Source organism: Mobula hypostoma, chromosome X1 (assembly GCF_963921235.1).
Source record: "Mobula hypostoma chromosome X1, sMobHyp1.1, whole genome shotgun sequence".
Lineage (NCBI taxonomy): Eukaryota > Metazoa > Chordata > Chondrichthyes > Myliobatiformes > Myliobatidae > Mobula > Mobula hypostoma.
The window spans coordinates 61,686,088-61,704,075 of record NC_086128.1 but is presented as its reverse complement, the minus strand read 5'-3'; the positions used below and the strand labels follow the sequence as shown (position 1 = coordinate 61,704,075).

General features: G+C 48.7%; 1 protein-coding gene and 1 long non-coding RNA gene across 7 annotated transcripts in view; one reads left to right on the top strand and one right to left on the bottom strand.

The window, feature by feature from the left end:
- Positions 1-12,658, bottom strand: part of LOC134340438 (uncharacterized) — a 35,551-nt gene extending 22,893 nt beyond the window's left edge. Inside the window, exon 1 of the long non-coding RNA XR_010016554.1 lies at positions 12,219-12,658. This is a non-coding gene — a long non-coding RNA (uncharacterized LOC134340438). The remainder of the gene's footprint in view (positions 1-12,218) is intronic.
- The window catches only part of LOC134340437 (tax1-binding protein 1 homolog), a 150,874-nt gene continuing 144,671 nt past the window's right edge, over positions 11,786-17,988 (top strand). For 5 of the 6 annotated variants that reach the window (XM_063037673.1, XM_063037674.1, XM_063037675.1 and 2 more), the window contains exons 1-2: positions 11,800-11,894; positions 12,004-12,048. The gene's annotated coding sequence lies outside the window, so the exon portion shown is untranslated. Of the gene's footprint in view, positions 11,895-12,003; positions 12,049-17,988 lie in introns of all 6 variants that reach the window. The other variant, XM_063037671.1, reaches the window with a different exon arrangement.

The window sequence follows — 17,988 nt, the reverse complement described above, 5'->3', positions numbered from 1 at the left end:
GTCGCGGACCCGTGCAGAGGCTCTGTGAGGTAGGACCAGTCTGGGTGCTTCCCACTACACCAACACAGAGGGGCCGAGCTGGGCGAGGAAGCCCACTGACGAGTGAGGTGCGTCACCTCAGAGGGCCACCTGTGTGGCAAGGGTGCCACGTCTGTTTATCTGTCTCTTTAAGTTTACATCGTCACAGGTAGATGGGATCGTAAAGAGAGCTTTTGGCACGTTAGCCTTCACGGATCAAAGCACTCAGTACTGGAGATGGAACGTTATGTTGAAGTTAGTGAGGCCTCATTTAGAGTTTGTGTGCAGTTTCGGTCACCTACAAACAGGAAAGACGTACTGTAAGATTGAAAGAGTACAGAGAAACTTTGCGAGGATATACCTACACTTTATATTTCATACTTTATACTTTATTGTTGCCAAGCAATTGATACTAGAACGTACAATCATCATAGCGATATTTGATTCTGCGCTTCCCGCTCCCTGGGTTACAAATCAATAGTAAATATTACCAATTTAAATTATAAATCATAAATAGAAAGATGAAAAATAGAAAGTAAGGTAGTGTAAAAAAAACCGAAAGGCAGGTCCGGATATTTGGAGGGTACAGCCCAGATCCAGGTCAGGATCCGTTCAGCAGTCTTATCACAGTTGGAAAGAAGCTGTTCCCAAATCTGGCTGTACGAGTCTTCAAGCTCCTGAGCCTTCTCCTGGAGGGAAGAGGGACGAAAAGTTGTGTTGGCTGAGTGGGTCGTGTCCTTGATTATCCTGGCAGCACTGCTCCGACAGCGTGCAGTGTAAAGTGAGTCCACGGACAGAAGGTTGGTTTGTGTGATGTGCTGGGCCGTGTTCACGATCTTCCGCAGCTTCTTCCGGTCTTGGACAGGACAACTCCCATACCAGGTTGTGATGCACCCTAGAAGAATGCTTTCTGCACTGCAACTATAAAAATTAGTGAGGGTTTTAGGGGACAGGCCAAATGTCTTTAGTTTTCTCAGGAAGTAAAGGTGCTGCTGGGCCTTCTTGGCAGTGGACTCTGCTTGGTTGGACCAAGTCAGGTCATTTGTGATAATGACCCCGAGGAACTTAAAGCTTTTGACCTGTTCCACTTGCGCACCACCGATGTAAATTGGGTCATGCTGTCCGCTACTCCTTCTGAAGTCAACAACCAATTCCTTCGTCTTGCTGACGTTGAGGGATAGGTTATTGTCTTCGCACCATGCCACCAGGTTCTTAATTTCCTCTCCGTACTCAAACCCATCATTACCCGAGATACGGCCCACAATTGTTGTGTCATCAGCAAACTTATATAATGAGTTTGATGGAAATTTGGCTACACAATCATGGGTGTACAGTGAGTACAGCAGGGGGCTGAGTACACAGCCTTGTGGGGCACCGGTGCTCAGAGTGATGGTAGAGGAGAGCTTGTCCCCTATTTTTACAGCCTGGGTCCTGTCTGTGAGGAAGTTGAAGATCCAGCTGCAGATCTGAGTGCTAAGGCCCAGGTTCCGGAGCTTAGGAATCAGATTATTTGGAATGATGGTATTAAAGGCAGAGATGAAGGACTGAAGGACCTGAGTTATAAGGAAAGAGTTAATAAGTGAGAACTTTATTCCCTAGAAGAATGAGCGGAGATTTGATAGAGGTATACAAAATTATGACGGGTATCATCATCACCATGTACCATGTTGTTATGACATCATCATTGTGTGCCATGTCATATGACATGGATGATCATGATTGTTAACACAAAATAATCTGCAAGTGCTGTTGTCAAAGGACTCACATGCACTGGAGGAACTCATCAGGTCAGTCAGCATCAGTTGAAAAGATTAGTCGACGTTTTGGGCCGAAACCCTTCGTCAGGACACATGATTGTTCTTGGCTAATTTTTCTACAGAAGTGGTTTGCCATTGTCACTTTCTGGGCAGTGTCTTTACAAGACGGGTGACCCCAGCCGTTATCAACACTCTTCAGAGACTGTCTGCCTGGTGTCAGTGGTCACATCACCAGGACTTGTGATCTGCACCGGCTGCTCGTACAACCGTCCACCACCTGCCCCCATGGCTTCACGTGACCCTGATCGGGGGGCTAAGCAGGTGCTACACCTTGCCCAAGGGTGACCTGTTCTGTATTGCATTGTAGTGCTGCTGCAAAGTCAGGTTTCACGACGTATGCCCAAAGACAAGAAAATCTGCAGATGCTGGAAGTTGGAGCAGCACACACAAAATGCTGGAGGAACTCAGCAGGTCAGGCAGCGTCTATGGAAAAGGGTGAACAGTCAACGTTTCGGGGCCGAAAACCTTCAGTAGGAGCTTTCCTGAGTCCTGATGAATCTGAAACTTCGACTGTTCACTCTTTTCCATAGATGCTGCCGGACCTGCTGAGTTCCTCCAGCATTTTGTGTGCATTTCACGACATGTGCCGGTAATAGTAAACCTGATTCTGATCCTCATTTCTTTGTTTTCCGCAAAAAGCCTGCAAGAAAACAAATTTCTAGGTAGTATTTTGTCACCTATATGTACCTTGATAATAAATTTCCTTTGAACTTCAAACTTTGATGTAGTAGAGATAGGAAAGTGGTGCCAAGCCTCATTGACCGCAACCAACACGATTCAAAGTTCAAAGTATCCTCGCAGGCAGCCACAGAACAGAGGAATCCAGCAGAACCCATGAAAAAAGGAAGACCATTAAATACTCAAAGTGCAGGGAAAAAGAAACAAATCGTGCAAACAATAAAAGTAAGCAAATAACACTCAGAACTGAAGTTCACGAAAGTGAGTCCACGGCCTCAAAGCCAGTCACAGGCAATCCAGCAGCCCGTTAGTCCTAGGCCACAGCATCAGTTCAGTGTCCACGGCCTCAAAGCCAGTCACAGGCAATCCAGCAGCCCGTTAGTCCTAGGCCACAGCATCAGTTCAGTGTCCACGGCCTCAAAGCCAGTCACAGGCGATCCAGCAGCCCGTTAGTCCTAGGCCACAGCATCAGTTCAGTGTCCACGGCCTCAAAGCCAGTCACAGGCGATCCAGCAGCCCGTTAGTCCTAGGCCACAGCCTCAGTTCAGTGTCCACGGCCACGAAGCCAGTCACAGGCGATCCAGCAGCCCGTTAGTCCTAGGCCACAGCCTCAGTTCAGTGTCCACGGCCACGAAGCCAGTCACAGGCAATCCAGCAGCCCGTTAGTCCTAGGCCACAGCCTCAGTTCAGTGTCCACGGCCTCAAAGCCAGTCACAGGCGATCCAGCAGCCCGTTAGTCCTAGGCCACAGCATCCGTTCAGTGTCCACGGCCACGAAGCCAGTCACAGGCGATCCAGCAGCCCGTTAGTCCTAGGCCACAGCCTCAGTTCAGTGTCCACGGCCTCAAAGCCAGTCACAGGCGATCCAGCAGCCCGTTAGTCCTAGGCCACAGCCTCAGTTCAGTGTCCACGGCCACGAAGCCAGTCACAGGCGATCCAGCAGCCCGTTAGTCCTAGGCCACAGCCTCAGTTCAGTGTCCACGGCCTCAAAGCCAGTCACAGGCGATCCAGCAGCCCGTTAGTCCTAGGCCACAGCCTCAGTTCAGTGTCCACGGCCACGAAGCCAGTCACAGGCGATCCAGGAGCCCGTTAGTCCTAGGCCACAGCCTCAGTTCAGTGTCCACGGCCACGAAGCCAGTCACAGGCGATCCAGCAGCCCGTTAGTCCTAGGCCACAGCATCAGTTCAGTGTCCACGGCCTCGAAGCCAGTCACAGGCGATCCAGCCGCCCGTTAGTCCTAGGCCACAGCCTCAGTTCAGTGTCCACGGCCACGAAGCCAGTCACAGGCGATCCAGCAGCCCGTTAGTCCTAGGCCACAGCCTCAGTTCAGTGTCCACGGCCACGAAGCCAGTCACAGGCGATCCAGCAGCCCGTTAGTCCTAAGCCACAGCCTCAGTTCAGTGTCCACGGCCACGAAGCCAGTCACAGGCGATCCAGGAGCCTGTTAGTCCTAGGCCACAGCCTCAGCAGAGACAAGCAAACCTCGCTGAGCGGCAAGCTGACCACCAGCCTGTCCTTCTCCTCTGGCCCCGATACCCTGACCTCTCTCAATCTGGCCCAAGTGTTATATCAGCCAAACCGCGGATCACTCCTCACTCTCGGGTCCGGGCCTTGCCGCTTCGATGCGCTCTCGGTCCTGGGCACCGCCACCTCGATTCGGCCAGAATCTGACCTTTCCAGTCGGGCCCAGCGATTGAGACAGCCAAACCTCCGGTCATTCCCAGGACAGGGGCCCTGCTGCTTAGATATGCTCTCGGGCCTGGGCCCGGGCCCAAGTGTATGTTTCAGGCCCTGTAGGCCTCTCGGTCTCCACCGCAACAAAGCCACAACACTGATATCCCCTTTCAAGTCTCTGAATCGGGAGATGAGCTCAAAGCCGGCTGAGCTCTGTCTGCAGAAGCACAGCTGGGTGGAGGATGGTACGGGGAAAAAAAATTACCTTCAGGTAACTGGATATTCGAGCTGTGCATGTTTTATAGCATACGGGGCCTCGTGTCATATTTAATCCAGCTCTGCCGTTAAACTACGAAATAAATTTTAAAAAATCATTTGAAATCAAGAGTCCTGCGGTTTCCTAAATTCCCCGATCCCAAAGCCCATTCGCATGGCACACATGCATCTAATTAAAATGATTTACAAGCAGTGTAGGTTAAAAAAAAAGGAAATGATGTTATATATCATAGTTAGTGTCAGTCTTTACTTTACCATATTTCCTTTGTATGAGAACACAAGAGGGTCTGTTAATCAGCAGTGTCAGTAGCAATAGGCTAGAAATGAACAGAGGGGGTGGGGGGGGGAGGTGATAGGTATTTGCGATTTAGAAATTGTGTTCAGACCACAGGAGTGAGTGCAGGCACGTTAGCACTGATAATCTTTCGACAGAGCTGTGTTTACAGCATCTGGTCACCAGATCAGGCCAGACCCACATCGACACCGCAGTCCCATGATTTAGGATAACGTTTAACCTACATTCCAACTCTTATTTTTTTATATATATATATACTTCCCACCTTCTGCAAAACACGCTCAGTGCTGGGGGATCTCAGCAGGCCGGGCAACATGTATGGGGTGGAAACAACGGCCTTGACATTTCTTTCACCCCACCCGCCAGTTTCCCCCTCAAGTCTCACCTTATCACCTGCCAGTTTGTCCTCCTTTCCCTCCCCCACCTCCACGTTCTTAATCTGGTCTATTTCCCCTCCCCTTCCCACACCTAATGGAGGGTCTCGGCTCAAACCTTGACTTGTTTTATTTCCCTCGATAGGTGGTGCCTGATCGGCTGAGTTTCGCCAGCGTTTTGTCTGGGTTGTTTCCCGTATCTTTAAACAAAATAGATCTACTTATTATATTTTTTAAAAAATGCAAGAACAAACCGTCCAGTGCTTTTCCATTCTCTAGGGTTCTTTAAGGTTGCTATAGCTGGGAGGTGGTCGTGGGATGAGCTATTAAAAGCCCCCAATGGCGCGCGCCTCAGATAGCCTCTCACGACCAAGTCCATCTCCTGGCCTTCACGCGAGGCTTAGCTACGAGGCCCGGCGGAACCAATTCTATTGACGGGAGGAGGGGCAAAGGCGGGTTACCGGCGCCTTAAAACCAGTCGCTCCGGGCAGATGGGGCTCATCAGCCGTGGTTGGCAGCTCATCTAGATTAGATTAGGTTATGAAGACATGCAGTCCTCTTTTATTGTCATTTAGTAATGCATGCATTAAGAAATGATACAATATTCCTCCGGTCTGATATCACAAAACACAGGACAGACCAAGACTGAAAAAACTAACAAAACCACATAATTATAACATATAGTTACAACAGTGCAACAATACCATAACTTGATGAAGAACAGGCAGTGAGCACAGCAAAAAAGTTCAAAGTCTCTCAAATGTCCCACATCTGACGCAGACGGGAGAAGGAAGAAAACTCTCCCTGCCATGCCCGACCACAGTCCGACTCTGAGTCGTCCGAAAACTTTGAGCCTCCGATCAGCCCTCCAACACCGAGTACCGAGCGCCATCTCTATCCGAACGATTCGACCTCAGTCTCGGTCGCCAGCAGCAGGCAAAGCCGGGGATTTTGAGGTCTCCCCTCCGGAAGATTCTCAATCGCGCAGTGACAATGGCAGTGAACCGGCGTTTCAGAAATTTCTGCAGATGTTCCTCTGTGCTTTCACGTCCGTCTCCATCAAATCAGAATTGTCCACGGCCCCTATTTAATGGACACGATATCATTTTCACCGGAGAGCTGCGCACGCACAATGGGCTGCTATCCCCTCCTCCCGCAAGGAGGAAAACTCTGATCTCAAACCTCCCACTGCCTTGTGGCTACACCCGCTCACGGGGAAGGCTTCGGGAGTGAACCCCGAGGGGAAAATCTGGAGCTGGAGTCCCTGAGGCAGTCCCTACGTTGAGTTCAACGCTGACTGGCAACTCCTGGTGCCAAACTGTATCAGTCTGTGCCGTTCCTTTGGGTTCATCAGCTGCGTGGAGAGGGGGAGCCTGCAACACGGGCAACAGCTCGCTCTCCGTATTGTACTGCCCTGGCTTGCGTATCATGTAGACAGCTGGGATGCAACCCCAAACAACGGAGGGCCCCAATGATCATAAATTGAACCCTTCCCTCCTACAAAGCCAATGTCCTCCATTTTTCTTTCATCTGTCTGTCCATCTTGAAGTTGTGTCAGACGTTGGCGAAGCCTAATTTAGACAACAGACAATAGGTGCAGGAGTAGGCCATTCGGCCCTTCAAGCCAGCACTGTGTCCAGTTTTGGTCACCTACCTCGAGAAGAGATGAAAATTAAATTGAAGGAGCGCAGATAAAGTCCACAATGATGTGGCCTACACACAACAACCAGAGTTAAAGGGAAAAGTTGAATTAATACTTTATTCCCTGGAAAGTAGGAGAATGGGTGGGGGGGAGAGATTTGATAGGGGTATACAAAATCGTGAGGGGTATAGATCGGGTAAATGCAGGCAGGCCTTTTCCCACTGAGGTTGGGTGAGACTGGAACTAGAGGGCATGGGTTAAGGGTGAAAGGTGAAATGTTTAAGGGGAACCTGAGGGGAAGCTTCGTCACTTGGAGGGTCGTGTGCATGTGGAACAAGCTTCCCTGAGTGGGAAAGGCTCTCTGACCTCTGCCCCACAGCGACCCACCGATTTAATAATAATAATAATAATAAAAAATACTTTATTGATCCCGAGTGGGAAACTATTTTCTTACAGCAACAACATTTAAAAACACACTCAGTAATAATAATAAATGCATTTTAGTAAAAAGAACAATAGTGTGAACCATTATCTAAATGGAGAAAAGGTTCAAACATCAGCAAATCTCCCGTGAGGATATTTGTTCCCATCCAGTTCAGATGTAAACATTCTTGTTTGTACAGATCTTGTCTACCCTGGAACAGAGCCCAATGATTCATAAGTCTGAAGCCTCCCTTCTGCACCAGCTCCTTCGCCATATATTATAGGAAAGATGTCAATAAAATTGAGAGAGTACAGAGGAGATTTACTAATATGTTGCCTGGGTTTCATCTCCTAAGTTACAGAGAAAGGTTGAACAAGTTAGGTCTTTATTCTTTGCAGCGTAGAAGGTTGAGGGGAGACTTGATAGAGGTGTTTAAAATTATGAGGGGGATTGATAGAGTTGACGTGGATAGGCTTTTTCCATTGAGAGTGGGGGAGATTCAAACAAGAAGACATGAGTTGAGAGTTAAAGGACAGAAGTTTAGGGGTAATATGAGGGGGAACTTCTTTACTCAGAGAGTGGTAGCTGTGTGGAACGAGCTTCCAGCAGAAGTGGTTGAGACAGGTTCGATGTTGTCGTTTATAGTTAAATTGGATAGATATATGGACAGGAAAGGAATGGAGGGTTATGGGCTGAGTGCAGGTCAGTGGGACTAGGTGAGGGTAAGAGTTTGGCACAGACTAGAAGGGCCAAGATGGCCTGTTTCCGTGCTGTAATTGTTATATGTTATATGGTTATCAGAGCTGCAGAGGGACTTGCAGAGATCCCACCCTGCAAAAACTCATTTCAGGGAGGTAGCACCCCTGCCCCCCGCAACCCCATATCCCCCCTCCCCCCAGTCGACCTCCAAGGTTGTATGTAATACCTTGTTTAGTGACTTTGTCTAATCTGTAAACCAAGCTGGGTATATGCAGAAAATGTGACATTATTATGTTTACTCTATGACAACTTTAAGCAAGTCTACAGGGAGTTTGGCCTCATCACATAGGACATCAATAGAGTAGCTCCTTAGCAGCTAGCCAGCTAGTTTAAATAACATTAGCTGTGCTAATGAACGAATAACACCTGTTAAACTCACCTCAACATGTCGTTCACGTTTTAACCCACCATGGGCAATAAGAATAGTCACTGTTGCAAACAGTGCAGTGGGCAACACTGTCAATATTTTTGAGGTCGACTATAAAGCCCGCCCACAGAGAAAATTGATGAGTCTACTTAGCACGAAGAGAGACAAATCAGAATGCTCCCTCTCTCTCTCCCCCGCTTCCACTCCCGCTCTCGCTCTCGCTCTTAAAAAAGTCGATTTCCGGGATATTGTATATAACTTGCGGGCATCAGGGAGCCGCTATCAATATGCGGAAGACTCCCGGAGCTTCCGGGAGAGGTGGGATGTCTGGACTTAGGAGTCCTCGTGCAAAACTCCCAGAAGGTTAATTTACAGGTTGAGTCTGTGGTAAAGAAGGCAAATGCCCTTGTTGGCATTTATTTCAAGTGGAATAGAATATAAAAGCAAGGAGATGATGCTGAGCCTTCATAAGACACTAGTTAGGCTGCATTTGGAGTATTGTCAATAGTTTTGGGCCCCATTTCTCAGAAAGGATGTGCTGTCATTGAAGAGTCCAGAGGAGGTTCACGAGGATTATTCCGGGAATGAAGGGGTTAACATATGAGGAGCGTTTGGCAGCTTTGGGCCTGAACTCACTGGAATTTTGAAGAATGGGGAGGGGGAGGGATCTCCCTGAATCCTACCAAATGTTGAAAGGACTAGATAGGGTGGATGTGGAGAGGATGTTCCCTGTGGTGGGGGTATCCAGAACTAGAGGGCACAGCCTCAAAATTGAGGGGTGACCTTTTAGAATGGAGGTAAGGAGGGATTTTTTTTTTAGCCAGAGAGTAGTAAGTCTGTGGACTGCTCTGCCACAGACTGCAGTGGAGGCCAAGCCCGTGGATATATTTAAGGCGGAAGGCAGGTGTATGGAGTTGAGTGGGATCTGGGATCAGCCATGATGGAGTGGCAGAGCAGACTCGATGGGCTGAATGGCCTAATTCTGCTATGTTTTATGGTCTAAGTGTAATTATATTAACTAATGATAAAGTACAGAATAATTAAATACACAATAATAATTTAACAATGTGCAATAACAATGTATGAAGTAATAAAGCAGAGACTACAGGGCCCTGGTGAGACCACACCTGGAGTACCGTGTGCAGTTTTGGTCTCCAAATTTGAGGAAGGACATTCTTGCTATTGAGGGAGTGCGGCGTTGGTTCACAAGGTTAATTCCCAGAATGGCAGGACTGTCATATGTCGAAAGATTGGAGCGACTGGGCTTGTATACTCTGAAATTTAGAAGGCTGAGAGGGGATCTTGTTGAAACATATAAGATTATTAAGGGATTGGACACGCTGGAGGCAGGAAGCATGCTCCCGCTGATGGGTGAGTCCAGAACCAGAGGCCACAGTTTAAGAATAAGGGGTAGGCCATTTAGAATGAAGTTGAGGAAAAACTTTTTCACCCAGAGAGTGGGGGATATATGGAATGCTCTGCCCCAGAAGGCTGTGGAGGCCAAGTCTCTGGATGCTTTCAAGAAAGAGATGGATAGAGCTCTTAAAGATAGTGGAATCAATGGTTATGGGGAGAAGGCAGGAACTGGATACTGATTGTGAATGATCAGCCATGATCACAGTGAATGGTGGTGCTGGCTCGAAGGGCCGAATAGCCTACTCCTGCACCTATTGTCTATTGTCCATTGACTGTTGTACTATGATGTGTGTTCTCCTGTCAACACAGGGATGAACTGTTGTACATGTTTATTGCATTTGGTAGGTAAGATTTCCTGTAACAATCCTAATCTCAAATAATAACGAGGCAGCCTATAGAGAGGAAGTCATCACCCTGACACAGTGGTGTCAAGAAAACAACCTCTCCCTCAACGTCGCAACAACAAAGGAGCTGGTTGTGGATTGCAGGAGGAATGGAGACAGGCTAGCCCCTATTGACATCGATGGATCTGGGGTTGAGGGGGTGAACAGCTTTAAATTCCTCAGCATAAACATCACCAAGGATCTCACATGGTCTGTACATACCAACCGTGTGATGAAAAAAGACACAACAGAGCCTCTTTCATGTCAGACAGTTGAAGAAGTTCGGTATGGGTCCCCAAATCCTAAGAACTTTCTACAGGGACACAACTGAGAACATCCTGACTGGCTGCATCACTGCCTGGTACGGGAACTGTACCTCCCTCAATCGCAGGACTCTGCAGAGAGTGGTGCGGACAGCCCAGCGCATCTGTACACGTGAACATCTCACTATTCAGGACATTTACAGTGACAGGTGTGTAAAAAGGGCCCGAAGGATCATTGGGGACCCGAGTCACCCCAACCACAAACTGTTCCAGCTGCTACCATCCTGGAAATGGTACCGCAGCATAAAAGCCAGTATCAACAGGCTCCAGGACAGCTTCTTCCACCGGGCCAACAGACTGATTAATTCACACTGACACAATTGTATTTCTATGTCATATTGACTGTCCTGTTGTACATACTATTTATTATGAATGATTATAAATTACACATTTAGACAGAGACGTAAGGTAAAGATTTTTACTCCTCATGTACGTGGGGGATGTAAGTAACAAAGTCAATTCAATCCTTGCGACAGCGGGACTGAACGAGCCTGCTTGACAGGGTGTTATTCGGTTGGTTAGAGAGAGAATATTTTTGATTGCTCATAATGGATACCACTTAACCCATGGGACAATTTGCAATGACCAATTCACCTATTGACCGGTGCGTCTTTGGACTGTGGGAGGAAACTGGAGCACCCGGAGGAAACCCACACGGTCTCGGGGAGATCCTACTAACTCCTTGGAGGGGAAAGGTGCTGGCTATCTACTCTCGCCATTATTTGATGCCTCTCATCACTCCAAAGTGAAAAGCCTCAGCTCGCTCCATCTGGAGCACATTATCTCGTGTTTTTTTTCTCTCTTTCAAGGAAATCTTTTCAGCAGATACTGCTTGCTTATTTTAGGGTCCGGCATCTGCAGTTTTGTTGTTTGCCAAAGTTTCTTCTTAAACAGATTGACAAACTAATGCAACACACGTCAAAGTTGCTGGTGAACACAGCAGGCCAGGCAGCATCTGTAGGAAGAGGTGCAGTCGACGTTTCAGGCCGAGACCCTTCGTCAGGAACTGTACACTGTACCTCTTCCTAGAGATGCTGCCTGGCCTGCTGCGTTCACCAGCAACTTTGATGTGTGTTGCTTGAATTTCCAGCATCTGCAGAATTCCTGTTGTTTGACAAACTAATGTGCCAGGCCATTTCCCACTCCTCCTGCGGAATTCATCCCGGCTTTCGGGATGAACCCATTCCAGCGTCTCCCTTTCCCCGAGAGGAGTTAATAGGGACTAGAAGGCGAGCGCGGTGGGCCCGCCGGGAGTTGTAGTCCGCTTTGCGCCGCGCCTGCGCGCCCTCGACCAAGGGGCGGGCCAAGACGGGCAACTACAACTCCCAGCGTGCTCGGCGAGGCTGCCTCAGCCCGGCAGGTGGGTTTGTGACGCAGTCTGCGTTGGACAGGGGAGGGGTGGGGGAATGTTTCTGATGCTTTAAAAACATCCTGGGCCACCGCAGAAAAGTTTGTCTCTTAATGTTCCCCCTTATCTCCTTGTAATATCTCAGCTCCTTTAATTCCGTTTCTGTCGTGTGCAACTGCGTATTTAAAATAAATGTCCTTTCACTTTCAGTTCTGATCCTGGAGCCATTCGAGTCCTGTCTCACAGCTGAGTTCGGTAAGGTTAAAGGTCTATTCAGTACTTCTCTTTAAAAACAACTGCTGTTAAGAAGTGATGAGGGGTATTGAAGGAATGGGGGTGAGTGGAAGGCGGGGGGGGGAAATCAGGTTGAAGTTTATTTGTACTGACTTGCAGTCAGTAGACACTTTATTGGGCACCGTCTGTACCTGGTGAAGCGGCCGCTGGGTCTGCTGCTGTAGCCCGTCCACTTCAAGCTGTTGTCCTCCTGGTTATTCGAGTTACCGTCGCCTTCCCGTCAGCTTGAGCCTTTCTCCTCCGACCCGTCTCATTTTCACCCACAGAACTGCCGCTCGCTGGATTTGTTGTGGTGGTTGTTGTTTCTCCCAAAGAAGAAACTCTAGAGACTGGTGTGTATGTGTGTGTATATCCCAGCAGTTTCTGAAATACTTAAACCACCCTATCTGGCACCAGCAATCATTCCACCGTCAATGTGACTTAGATGCCATTTCTTCCCCCCTACCACGCATTCTGATGTTTGGTCTGAACAACAACCGAATCCCCTGCGTCTCCTAAATCAACCTCCCCCTCACAGCACTAGCAAGCCTTCCTCCTAGGATATTAGTCCCCGCCCCTGTCCCTGTCCCCTCTGTACAAGTCCCACCTTCCCTGGAAGAGAGCCCAGTGGTTCAAAACTCTGAAGCCCTCCCTCCTTCACCAACTCTTTAGCCAGACGTTGAAACTCCTGACCTTGTCTGCGTGCTTTATGCATTGAGTCGCTGCTGCCTGATTGGCTGATGGGATGCTTGCCTTAAGTGGCGGGTGCTCCCCATAAAGTGGACACTGACATTGTGAAGTGCGCTGTTTTAGTGCAGTACGTAAAGATTGCCCCAACTTGCGGCGAGTGTGAGAACCCTACAAGAAGGAGAGCCGAACTGTGAGGTAGTGCTGGCGGACGGCTCGGAAATCCGATGGCGGAGGGAAGAAAGCTGTCCCCTAAAGCACTTTGAGCACGTGTCTGCGGGCTCCTGCACTGGTGGGCCGACTGCAAGAGATCGCGGCAGTTTACGTGAGCGTGAACCTACTTGTGTGTCAGCAACGCAGAAAACCTGCAGCATGTTCCAGGCCCCTCGGCCCACAATGTTGTGCCGATCATGTATCCTACTCTAGAAGCTGCCTGGAATTTCCCGACTGCGTAGCCCTCTATCTTCCTAAGCTCCACGTACCTATCTAAGAGTCTTTTAAGAGACCCCGTTGTATCTGCCTTTGCTACCGTTGCTGACAATGCATTCCACACACCCACCACTCTCTGTGTGGAAAAACTTGGCTTTGTCATCCCCCCTTGTACCTAATTCCAAGCACTTTAAAAGGGATGGGTTAGTAAGTTTGCTGATGACACAAAGGTTGGGTGTGTTGTGGATAGTCTGGAGGGCTGTCAGAGGTTACAGCGGGACATTGATGGGATGCAAAACTGGGCTGAGAAGTGGCAGATGGAGTTCAACCCAGATAAGTGTGAAGTGGTTCATTCTGGTAGGTCAAGCATGATGGCAGAATATAGCATTAATGGTAAGTCTCTTGGCACTGTGGAGGATCAGAGGGATCTTGGGGTCTGAGTCCATAGGATATTCAAAGCAGCTGCACGGGTTGACTCTGTGGTTAAGAAGGCGTACGGTGTATTGGCCTTCATCAATCGCAAGATTGAGTTTAAGAGCCGAGAGGTAATGTTGCAGGTATATAGGACCCTGGTCAGACCCCACTTGGAGTACTGTGCTCAGTTCTGGTCGCCTCACTATAGGAAGGATGTGGAAACCATAGAAAGGGTGCAGAGGAGATTTACAAGGATGTAGCCTGGATTGGGAATCATGCCTTATGAGAATGGGTTGAGTGAACTCGGCCTTTTCTCCTTGGAGTGACGGAGGATGAGAGGTGACCTGATAGAGGTGTACAAGATGATGAGAGGCATTGATCGTGTGGATAGTCAGACGCTTTTTTCCTAGGGCTGAAGTGGTTGCCACAAGAGGACATGGGTTTAAGGTGCTGGGGAGTAGGTACAGAGGAGATGTCAGGGGTAAGTTTTTTACTCAGAGAGTGGTGAGTGTGTGGAATGGGCTGCCGGCCACGGTGGTGGAGGTGGGTCTTTTAAGATGTGTTTAGATAGGTACACGGAGCTTAGTAAAATAGAGGGCTATAGGTAAGCCTAGTAATTTCTAAGGTAGGGACATGTTTGGCACAACTTTGTGGGCCGAAGGGCCTGTATTGTGCTGTAGGTTTTCTATGTTTCTATGCTTCCCTCGTGTTAGCCATTTCAGCTCTGGGGAAAAGCCTCTGACTATCCACACGATCAATGCCTCTCATCATCTTGTACACCTCTATCAGGTCACCTCTCATCCTCCGTCACTCCAAGAAGAAAAGGCCGAGTTCACTCAAGTTGGAGTGTGCCTTGCCATCCGAGTGTAGCGGGTCTATGGAGCGGAGAATTGGGCCCAGCTCCCTTCTGTCCCTCACCGGCAGCCATCCTGTCCTAGCTCCAGACGAGACCACTCCAGTTCCGGTCTTGGGGCCAGTCCAGTTCCTGTCTTGGGGTCCGGACTGGCAAAGGCGATAGGGGATTCACCTAGAGGTTCACCGGGTTAACTGTTGGGCTCGAGAAAGCAGCTGGGCGCGGGAAGGTAGGGTGGGCCCACACGGTTTGGAGTTTAGAAGCGAGGTTGTGGGATTGACAGGGTGGATGTTGTGGGGATGTTTCCTCCGCTGACCGTACCTGTGGTGAGAACGTTGTAAGGATTTGGCAATTTCGGACTTAACTGTGGAAGTAGTTTCTTCCCCGAAGGTTTTGAATCTCTGGAATGGTCCGCACCCTGCGAGCTGTGGAGGTACATTTATTGGAAATGTTAGACCTGCCCTTATTTCAGCCATTATCCTGCATGGCTTCCTCAACGTATCAAATATGCTTGCACCTCCGTTTTAATTGCTTCCAATGAAACATATTGGGTGCGGCGAGGTGGAGACAGGTCTCTACCAAAGGAGGTGTGAGGGGCTCCTTCCCTCCGCCAGCCTGCAGGTCACCTTTGGGCAAAGTGTAGCACCTGCTTGGCTCCCCGATCAGGGCCATGTGAAACCACGGGAGCAGCTGGTGGATGGTCGTATGAGCAGCCGGTGCAGATCACAAGTCCTGGTTATGCGACCACTGATGCCAGGCAGACAATCTCTGAAGAGTATTGATAATGGCTGGGGGTCACCTGTCTTGTAAAGACACTGCCCCTGAAGAAGGCGATGGCAAACCTCTTCTCTCGAAAAATTTGCCAAGAACAATCATGGCCATGAGATTGCCCATGCCATACGACTCGTCACACGATGATGACGTCATACAACACGGCGCATAGTGATGATGAATGAAACGCATGTGAAATATTCTTCCAGTAACCTCAAATCATAAGCATTTCCTCTAATCTTCGGTTAAAAAGAACTTGCAGCTCTTTCCAGGGCTATCAGGGCTATAACCTTTGCTGTTTATTTATTCTGGTGCCTTTTACAGACTTCCCCTTTGCTCTGTCTCTGCACTGCAATGAACTTTTGCCAGTTGAAAGTAAATTTATTAGCAAAGTACGTGCATGTCACCCTCTCCAACCCTGAGATTCGTTTTCCTGCAAGCAATCACAGTCGGCACAAGGAGACGGTCGGGTCGGTGAAACTGCGCACAAAGGCGGGCAAACAACCAAAGGAAGGCAATCTGCACAAATACTACTAATAATAACTAAACGAGTAGTCAGATAATATCGAGAACCTGAGATGTTGAGACCTTGAAGCTGGGTCCATAAGTTGTGGGATCTCTTCGGAGTTCAGGTGATAACCACGCTGGCTCAGTATCCTGGGAGCTGACCTTTGGAAGGAAGCTGATGGAGAGGCTGAGAGGGTCATAGCACACTACAGTGCCGAGGCAGACCCTCAGCCCATCCCTACCATCAATCTTTACTTTATACTTTATTGTCGCCAAACAATTGATACCAGAACGTACAATCATCACAGCGATATTTGATTCTGCGCTTCGTGCTCCCTGGATTACAAATATTAAATATTAAAAATTAGTAAATATTAAAAATTTAGGTTATAAATCATAAATAGAAAATAGAAAAATGGAAAGTAAGGTAGTGCAAAAAAACCGAGAGGCAGGTCCGGATATTTGGAGGGTATGGCCCAGATCCAGGTCAGGATCCGTTCAGCAGTCTTATCACAGTTAGAAAGAAGCTGTTCCCAAATCTGGCCATACGAGTCTTCAAGCTCCTGAGCCTTCTCCCGGAGGGAAGAGGGACGAAAAGTGTGTTGGCTGGGTGGGTCGTGTCCTCGATTATCCTGGCAGCATTGCTCCGACAGCGTGAGGTGTAAAGTGAGTCCACGGACGGAAGATTGGTTTGTGTGATGTGCTGTGCCGTGTTCACGATCTTCTGCAGCTTCTCCTGGTCTTGGACAGGACAACTTCCATACCAGGTTGTGATGCACCCTAGAAGAATGCTTTCTATGCTGCATCTATAAAAATTAGTGAGGGTTTTAGGGGACAGGCCAAATCTCCAAATAAATAAACAGCAAAGGTTATAGCCCTGATAGCCCTGGAAAGAGCTGCAAGTTCTTTTTAACCGAAGATTAGAGGAAATGCTTATGATTTGAGGTTACTGGAAGAATATTTCACATGCATTTCATTCATCATCACTATGCGCCGTGTTGTATGACATCATCATCGTGTGACGAGTCGTATGGCATGGGCAATCTCATGGCCATGATTGTTCTTGGCAAATTTTTCTGCAGAAGTGGTTTGCCATCGCCTTCTTCAGGGGCAATGTCTTTATGAGACAGGTGACCCCCAGCGCAGACCCCTCCCACCCAGGCACCTATCCAAACTTCTCTTAAATGTTGAAGTCGACCCCACATCCACTTCATTCTGCACTCTCACCGCCCCTCATGTTGCCCTTAAACATCTCACCTTTCACCCATGACCTCTGAAGTTCAGGTCTCACCCAACCTCAATGGAAAAAGCCCGCTTGCATTCACCCTGTCAATACGCCTCATAATTTTCTATACCCCTGTGTCATCTCCCTCTCAATCTTCTAGATTCCAGGCAATGAAGTCCCAAGACCTCTCCCTGAGCACATTTGACAAGCCCTGTTCCACCCAGCCCTTTAAGGCAGTCAATATTTGGAGAGTTAAAACCATCTACTATCACGACCTTCTGTTTCTTGCAAGAGTCAGCCATACCGCTGTAAACTTGCTCCTCCTGAATCCTGCAGATGGTCGGCTGGTCTGTAACATAGTCCCATTAACGCGGTCATACCTTTCTTATTCCTCAGTTCCGCCCATAAAGTTCTCCAGCCTGCCCTGACTAAGCTGTGCTGTGACATCTTCCTTGACTCACAACAAACTAGTAGAACACGTGAAGGAGAGGCCTGCACACTCCAAAGGACCTCAGTCTCCTCAGGAAGTAGAGGCGCCTCTGGCCCTTGTACACAGGATCCCCCTTTAATCCCTTCTGTCCGATCACATGTGAAGCAAAGGAACCCTGGAACACTGACCTGCCAGTCTTGCCCTTGCCAGTGCCCTAATTCCATGGGCTGATCCATGTCGTAAGCTCATCCGTCTTTCCAGTCATTCCTAATAATTGCATTGAGGTTTACGCGGCTCAGAGCTGTCGACCTTTTGATTGGCAGGGGACAGTTTGTGCGGCTCAGAGCTGTGTGGCAGACATGGCTATAAGCAGCACTGGGGCCTCACTTCCTGTACATCTTACAACTTTACAACACTGAGTCATGTCATCTGCAGAAATTCCCCGATGACTGGGCAGTAGTTGGGTGTGTAAGGGGAGGGTGGGAGGATGAATACAGGGCCCTGGTGGAGGACTTTGTCAAATGGTGCAGGCTGAATCATCTGCAGCTCAACATCAGTAAGGCAAAAGAGATGGTGATGGACTTTAGGAAGACTGTTCCCTGTTAC